Consider the following 9,360-nt stretch of genomic DNA (forward strand, 5'->3'; position numbering starts at 1 on the left):
CATCTCCAAGGGTACAGGATCAAAATTCAGATGCTTGGCAGTTGATTCTTATTTATGACGAAAATGTCCACTTCTTGTATCTCTACCATAGCTTGCACTGCATTTTATATATTACAGAGTGACATTTTATTCTATTGTAGTGGTATCAGCCCCTCATATTTTTCAGCATATAGCTAAGCAATTGTACATGGTGGTCTTCAACTGTTGTGTGAGGAATTGGAGGGCAGAAACTGAAATTCTCTTATCCTTCCATTGCAAGCTAAGCTATATAGTTACTAGCATATTGAAATGCCCTAGATGCCAAAGTCTGGAGTTTCATAGCAAAGTAATGCCTTGACTTCCAAATTGTTCTCCACTCTGATGACATAATTCCATGTAACTTATAACCTTAGAATAAAGGTAGATAGATAGGTTGAGGTGAATTGACAATACTTCTTCTGATGTTACCTTATTCCCACCACTTCCTCATAAGATACATTCTGTGCAAACTTGCATGTATGCATGTGTATGTCAGGCCTGCCGCCATATTCCTTTTGGATCTTTGGCCTGCCACACTTTCTATTATTCTACTATGCCTTTTCCATTGTGGGAAAATGAGAGGGGGGATTGTACGGAGTTAAATGCTATGTGGCCAAAATAAAATTCCTTTCTAGAAAGCCAAGGTCATCCTTTGTCTCTGCACCTCTGCACCTGACCGACACTGGATGGGTGGAACTGCCAGCATGGCAGTGGAAGATTGGACCATGTGATGGACTTGTGGGAGTGGGGGCAAGATTGTGAACTTTCAACTGGGTGGGGGAAACGGGGAAGCTTTCAGATTCGGGTTTTCCCAGACATGCCAACATGGCTCTCTTAATAAACTAGAACTTTAAGCAATACTTTGCCTTGGACTCTGATTTAATTTTGGATGCTATTTGGAATCCCGACAGTGTATAGATGAACTTGTACTGACTTGTGTGCACAAACTTGAAATACACAGAAATTTGCTAAAACTTAATACATCATAGCACGCCTTGACCAAATGGTCAAATTAGCTCAAGATGACTGATCACATAAATAAATGTTTGGTTTTAAACCAGATGTATTTACACAAAGAAAGATCTGTCTGTATAGCAATGTCCTTATTCCTCATAAGAATGAGAAAACAAAACAAAAAAATTGAGATTGAGGATCGTGGGTTTTTCAAAAAATAAAAGAGGAGGAGATGTTTCTCATGGTAGGAAATGTTTCAATAGCAAAAGGTGATCACACAAAGAACAAAATAGCCATATGGCGGAAATTCAGGAAGAAAGAGAAGTTAGTATGTAAACCAACTCTTGGTGCTAGTTTCTGGTAATGAAAAAGAACATAATATGGCTTGTTCTAAGAACAGTTGGAATGTTACAGATGTTTACTAGAAATTTAAAGGAGCAATTTGATAGACAATGAATAAATTTAAAATATAAAACTCAAGTTAATTTTGAGAGATGATAAAGGAACTTTCTTTGGATTTGCAACAATGTAACTGAATTTAACAGTTACATGTTAACAGTTAAACAGGGATGAGGTGGCTCAGTGGCTAAGATGCTGAGCTTGTAGAACAGAAATGTCAGCAGTTCGGCGGTTTGAATCCCTAACACTGCATAATGGAGTGAGCTCCCATTACTTGTCCCAACTTCTGCCAACCTAGCAGTTCAAAAGCATGTAAAAATATAAGTAGAAAAATAGGAACCACCTTTGGTGGGAAGGTAATAACGTTCCATGCGCCTTCAGTGTTTAGTCATGCCGGCCACATGACCAAGGAGATGTCTTTGGACAGCTCTGTTTCTTCAGCTTTGAAACAGAGATGAGGACCACCCCCTAGAGTCAGGAGTGACTAGCACATATGTGCAAGGGGAACCTTTACCTTTAACTGAATTTAAGTCTGCTGAATAAGCAAGATTAAAGCCACATCTCTGAAAGACATTTAAATAGATACTCAGAACAAAATGTGGGAAGCCCCCTCCCCCAAAGAGAATGAAATTTTTAGGGGAATATTAAAAGAGGCAGAATATTATATTTCCCCTAAAGGAGAAGAGGAAAATCATGTTCTTAAAGGCAGAAAGCAGCCCCAGTCTTCCTGCCATAGGAAAACAGCCTCAAGGAGAAGCTTGAAGAGGCTAGTCTTTTGGAATGAAGATTCTATATCGATTCAGAAAGACTGGGCCAATTCATTCATAAGCACAGAGGCTCTAAATAAGCAATACAATTAAGCAAGCTAAGAAGATTAACTCAGTCAAACACCTAGAAATTGCTTTTTGCCTGAAGAGCCAGCCATGACCCCTACATGACCACATAGGAATCTGGCAACCGCCATTAAAATATTAAAGGACACATTCTTACACGGGAACAGGCATCTCAATCATGAGGCCCCAAAGAATGTATAAAAGCCACCTATCTCAACCCCATTTGGTCAGCCACCCCAGAAACATGCTGCTGTTTTTGACATTTATGGCATCAAATAAATAGAGGCCTTCTTTCCTTGTAGCTAGCCTTCATTTTATTTCCAGCGTCTTTCTCCTGGCTTGGAACTGGGCCGAGTTTTCTTCCAACAAAAATAAATATTAAGAAAACATGCCCAGATGATGCCTTAACCATAGCTGGAGGGGAGGGTGTTTGAACCACATTTTCTGCCCAATCTTAGATGACTAATTTAAGGGTAATTTAAAAGGAAGCAGATTCATAAAACTCTTCCACCTAATTAAAGCAACATAGCCATGGTGATACATTATCTGGCCAATGGGTGTATTTTTTCACATTACAAACTACATAACAAAAAGGTAGTCATTTGTCTGTTACAAGAAAGAAAAGCCCACTGTATTTCAGGAAGCTATCATAATCAGTGGTGGGATTCAGCTGGTTTGAGCTGGTTCAGGTGAACCAGTTGTTAAATTTCTGGCTGGCTCTGCCCCTTCCTGCCCCGCCCCTTCCAGGAGTCCCCATATGCCCTGTTTTTGCTTCCAGGAGGCTGCAGGGAGTCCTACTAGGCCCAAATGGGACACAGGGAGGCGCGCGTGACCTCAGCCTGTTTTTGCTCCCAGGGGGGTGCAGGAGGCCAAGTACTGCCTGTCGCACCCCCTGGCCACTCCCATCTGGACACACCCACCCAACCGGTCATTAGGGCAAAGAACCGGTTGTTAAATTATTTGAATCTCACCACTGAATAATGCTATATAGCAGTCCATAGAGCTCTTACCTCTGAAACAGAAGCAACAATCATATCACATTCTTTTTACATGGAATACAAATATTTCTAGCCTTGGACATTACTGTACATTAAGGTGCGCAAAGCTATTTTGTGACTTAATGAATCAGACTTCAAAAGTGGTCGCCTCCCATAGTGAAGAAGCTATTGTATCAAGCCCACAAAGTACTTCACAAAAATACTTTCTATAGAGCAGTGTTCAAGTTGCAAATATTCAAAACAAGCATATATCAAACATTATATGAACAATCTAGTGATCCCCAATATGTAATTGCTGGGTAACTATAAGAGAGGAGGCTTGTGATTTTGGAGATATGTTAGGAATGATGGGAGTTGTATGCCAATTTGCCTGGAAGACTCCAAACTAGTCCCAGAAAAGATCTTCAATTTGCCTGGAAGGCTGCAAACTAGTCCCAGACTTTTGCGATTTTCAAACATTGCAAACAAACTTAGGAATCTTTGCTATTCTGGTCCAAAGCTACGACAAAATGGAATGAAATTAATGTTTTGTCCTGAATTTGAACTCCTAAATACTTCCAATCCTACCACTGGCATGAATTATTGTGTTATAGTTTTCCCAAAGAAGATAGTACATGGTCTATGTTTCATAACTTTTAAATATAAAAGTATAGTTGGGCATTAAAATACATACAGTATTTTTGCATCCTGCTTTGTTTGTCTTATCTTAGGAGTTTCCATATAGAAAAATAACTTATAAGCTTAAATACTTTAAATGCTTGGCACGTACTTGTGATCATTTAACCAAAATCAACAATTCCTACTCCTTGACATTCTTTAATCACCATCTCCTATTAACAGCTAGAGCATTTGAGAAGTAAATGTTTTAAAAAGAATGCAGCACTATCAGAAGTGAATGAGATCCCAGCTGGTTTAAATCTTGAAGCCTCATTACGTGTCTGGAAAGAAGACAAATGCCTCAGGGAAAAATATTACTGGTTACTAGAAGAATCCAAGGAGGGGGGTGGAAGTCCAGCTATGCAGAGTATGCCTTATTTGGAAAACTAACATTTTAGAGAAATTCTGAAACACTGGTGACAAGTCTCATGCTAATAAATGTATTATGCCATGTGCTTAAAAGGGGGGTAATCCTTTAAAAATTCCTGCCTATTATATACATTTTCCAAAGAAATATCCTTTTTATAACATAAATCAGTACATTTCTCATTTGTTTAGTATGATTTACAAAAGGAGCAACAATAATTTTGAAAAGATCATTGTATAAATCATGCAGTGGGATAAATTCCCACTCATTGATATGGGACAACAGTGATCCCTAAACCATTTGATTAAGTTGACCCTATGCTGAAAGGCCTGAATAAATGAATTTCAGCATTTGTTTCCCTAAAAAGCCTCTCCAAAATAGTGCTATTTATATAATGGCACAAATAGACCATGCCTTTGTCATTCCAGTAGGCTAGGTTTGGCACTTAATAATGTTCTGACTTCTTGGTTAGGCCATGAATATCACAGATTTTATTTGATTGGGCACAACAACAATATCTCTAAAGTGCGGCTATCTTTCAACAAATATGCAATTTCTATAAAACTTGAGGAAAATGCTAACGGAGGGAGGGGGCAGAGAGGAAAGAGAAAGAAGGCTCTGCCTGTCAACATCAAAGCAGGAAGCCCCAATGACCCCTCCCCAACCATCTTCTCTACAATGAACTCTGAAAATTTGTTGAATCCCAAGAGCTTATTCAAGCAGGAAATAATAAGTAACTACTTTGGCTAGGCTGATTGTTGACTTTCATCAGAGTTCTCTGTGAATGATTCTTGCCTTCCCTTGTTTTTCTTATATTTCCCTTTCCTTTCCTAGGCAACTCTTTTTTATATCTAGGAATCTGGTTCATAGGTTGTACTTTTTAAAAACGATTTTTATTAAATATGTTTTATAGAATAAAAGACATTTTTAAAAAGAAGATAAAGTAAAAGAAAGCAGTGAGAAAAAAATAAAGAAACGAAAAGGGGAAATAGAAGAAAAAAGAAAATATAGACAGAATGCAAAGATGTGATTTCTGATCTTTTTTATGATGGTTATAAATAAGTTCAAATGTTAACCTCTCTTTATAAGATTATATCATAACTCCTTTCTTTCCAATATACCCTTTTTAATTGTCAAACCCATAAATCCCAATTTTCCCCCCATTTTCAGCAAAAAATCATTTTTAGGTTTTACATAAGTTTTACAAAGGAATTTCTTGTGACTCTTCCACATGTGAAATATTTCATTATTTTATATTGCCTTGTGTTTCAGACTTGGGGTCAGAGGTGGGTTGCTCCCAGTTCAGCCCGGTTCGGCCAAACCGGTAGTGGAATTCGGGCCTAGGTCACAGAACCGGCAGCAATCCAGGCCTGCCACACCCCTGAACCTGTTCCCACGCTGCCGCTGGGCCGCCACCATTTTAATTTTTAGTGATTGCGCATGCGCAGTTCATGTAAATTGTTCTGCGCATACGCGCATAACAATTTACATAGAACACACATGAGTGTGCAGTGTGCATTGCGCGTGGGTTGCGAACCAGTAGTAAAATCCACCCCTACTTGTGGTAGTACCAAACATCTTCCACTCTAGTTTTTCCTTGGGATGAGTGAAAGGAAAAGGTCCTTTGTAGGAAGATCAAGAACTGTCCAGCTGGATAAATTAAAAACAAAGAGGGCGTTCAGTCTGATGGCTGACATTTAGCATCTGGTGCACATTTACAGTATTACAGTATCCCACACTCATGTGATCGCTCTTTGCATGCTTCCCAACCAGCTTGCAACAAGATGAGCTAATGGGGAACACAAAATGTACAATTATAAGTCCCAGTCATATGATATTTCACGCAGGAACCACAATGATTCACTTAATGACCAAAGGAGAAGTAATGTTCTAAGTCTGTCGCCATGATATGATTTTCCATTTAGCAACTGTGGCACTTAGTGAGAGAGTTGCTGCTTCCAATTGTGATGTATAAGTAGGCCTCAACGTATGACCACAATTGAGCTCAAAATTTCTGTTGCTAAGCAAAACAGTTATTGAGTTTTGCCCCACTTTATGACCTTTCTTGCCACAATTGTTAAGTGAATCTTGCAGTTGTTAAGTTACTAACACAAATGTTAAGTGAATTAGCTTCCCAATTGATTTTGCTTGTCACAAAGCCTCAAAAAGTGATCACATGACCCCCGGGACAATGCAACCGTCATAAATAAGAATCAATTGCCAGGCATCTGAATTTTGATTATGTAACCATGGAGATGCTGCAATGGTCATAAGTGTGAAAAATGGTCATAAGTCATTTTGTTCAATGCTGTTGTAACTTCAAACAGTCATTAAATAAATTGTTGTAAGTCAAGGACTACCTGTTTATCTTGAAAGAAAGAAGTAGTACAAGTAATAAATATAGTAAACCTGCAGAATAAAAGAGTCACTATAATAAATAGCAACTTATGCTAAGCCAGGAAAAGGAAACTGCTGTTTTCAGTACCATTGTAACTTGGAACAGTCACTTAAACAAATGATTGTAAGTCAAGGACTATCTATACATTAAATCCTCAGTTTAACTGATCATTTGGGGAGGAGAGGTTTCATGAAATCCACATTAATGTATATCATTGACATGGTTTATGTTATATTCATTATTACATAAATAATATTTACATTGTACCAGTTCATTTTTTTATTTACTAGAAGTTTACTTATTTACTAGATTTTTTATCTTATCTTTAGTTTTGGTTAACTCAAGTTTTGGTTAACTCAGGGGACGAATGATGGCAGAGGTGTCTCAGCGCTGGAGGCTTGGGAGGAGGAGGGTTGCTCTCAGCGCTGGAGACCAGATAGAAAGCAGGGGGCTTGCTGTGGCTAACAGGAGACTTCAATACCAGGGCTGCCAGGGTGTTGGCAGGAGAACCATCTGTCTCCTGCTGGCTGCCTACCTTGTTCTTGACCATCTGCCCCCTGCTGACCACCACTAACCATCTGCCCCCTGCCTAACACCTATTTATCACCCTGCTTTCTACCTATTGACTAGCTGCCCCCCCCCCCGCTCACCATCTAATTGACCATCTAATTGACCATCTTATTGACCATCGACTCAGGAGGCTGCTCAGAGATCAGGGGGTGGGCTTGTTGGGGACTGCCAGGAGGCCCCTAACATCAGGCTTGGCAGAGGAGTTTTTTTCTACCTCCTGCCAGCTGCCTCCCTGATTGTACCCATCTACCACCCCTGCTGACTATCTATCAACAACTGCCCCTGTTTACTATCTGCGTGTGCCCCGAAGGATTCCTCCCTATCTTCTATGACTTATTGCCTGACAAACCATCTGCCCCTCGCCATCCACCATTTACCATCCATGAGCCCCCACTTTTCGACTGTTATCCAACCAGCCTACCACCACCACCACCATCACCACCCCATCTAGGATTGGACTATTCTCTTTCACACTGGAGCTCTGCTTTCCTAATTACGCTGGACTATGGCATCTTGCCCAGAACATCCTCAGCACTATCCTAGGCCCCTGACGAATTTTTTAACACTCTATGTATTTAAGGGCAGACCTGATCCTACTGCGGGAGTCCCCCCTCTCGCAGGTGGCCCTCCGCCCTTTCAAGGGCCCACCTTGATGACGGATTTATTAATCCCGAGAGGTGGAGGAAGCGGAGACTTAGGGGATTTTTAGTTAACTGTTTTTTAAAAACTTTTAGGGGTAGGGGTTCAGGGGTTGGGGGGTGGGTGGGTCAGGTCAGAAGCGATGAGAGAGCCAGGTCTTCAGGTGTGGTCGCAAGCAGAAGGAGCGGAAGGGAGGAGGAGGGGGAGGATATCGTTCCTCTACAGGGCTCGCTGATTTCAACGGTCGTAGGGAGGGGCAGATACGAGGACAGATTAAGAACTCATAGTCGGTTGGGAGACCGTGGGTGCTGGTTACACCCGGTCGCTCGTACCAACCCCCGCGTTCTAGGTGGTCAGGAGCTGCAGACCCAGGGCCTGAGGCTGTTGCTATGCAATGCGAGGTCCGTCGTTAATAAGGCCCCCCTCATCTACGATCTAATTTTGGAGGGGGAGCCGGACCTCGTGGGAATAACGGAGACCTGGTTGGGCCACGAGGGAGGTTTACCCCTTGTGGAAATGTGCCCACCAGGCTACCTAGCATTTCACCAGCCCCGGGCCCAGGGAAGGGGTGGTGGGGTAGCAGCGATTATCCGGGAGGATTTAGAGCCAAGGGAGTCCACTGTGCCACAGACATCCGGGTGTGAATCCCTTGTTGTGAAATGGGGCCCTGGGGGACAGTTGGGCCTGCTGATAGTATACCTGGCTCCTCGCTATACATCAGCGGCCCTGCCTGAACTCCTCGAGCTGATCGCATCGGTGGCGGTTGAGACCCCCAAACTCTTAGTGATGGGGGATTTTAACCTGCCATCGGTGGGAGAAGCATCCGAGGGGGTTCGGGAGTTCATGGCTTCCATGACAGCCATGGACCTGACTCAATTGATTCAGGGCCCGACACACGAGGGAGGACACACCCTGGACCTTGTTTTTGTCTCTGGCCAGTGGTTGAGTGATCTGGGAGGAGGGGACTTAACCATCACTCCTCTGTCATGGTCAGATCACTCACTCCTCCGACTCAACTTCCCTGGTGCTACCCCCCGCTGCGGGGAGGCGGAACCTGAAAACACTAGATGGTTCCGCCCCAGGCGCCTGATGGAACCAGATAGGTTCCAGACGGAGCTTGGGCCACCTCCTGCAACCCTGACCCGCCCCCGGGTAGAGGACCTGGTGGTCACGTGGAATAATGCGACTACCGGGGCCTTGAACCGGGTGGCGCCTTTGCGGCCTCTCTGGCGGCAATGATCCACCCTGGCCCCTTGGTTTACTGAGGAGCTAAGGGTGATGAAACGCCGCAAGAGATGCCTAGAGAGTCGTTGGAGATCCTCCCGTTCCGAATTTGACCGAACACAGGTACGAGCCCATTTAAGGACGTACCTTGTGGCACTGAGAGCGGCCAAACGTCAATATTGTGCCGCTCTCATTGCATCCGCAGAGAACCGCCCTGCCACCCTGTTTCGGGTGTCCCGCTCCCTCTTGTTTCAGAGGCCGAGGGAGGCCCCTTTACAGGGTAGGGCAGAGGAGTTTGGGAAA

Source organism: Natrix helvetica, assembly GCF_964273705.1.
Source record: "Natrix helvetica genome assembly, chromosome: 3".
Lineage (NCBI taxonomy): Eukaryota > Metazoa > Chordata > Lepidosauria > Squamata > Natricidae > Natrix > Natrix helvetica.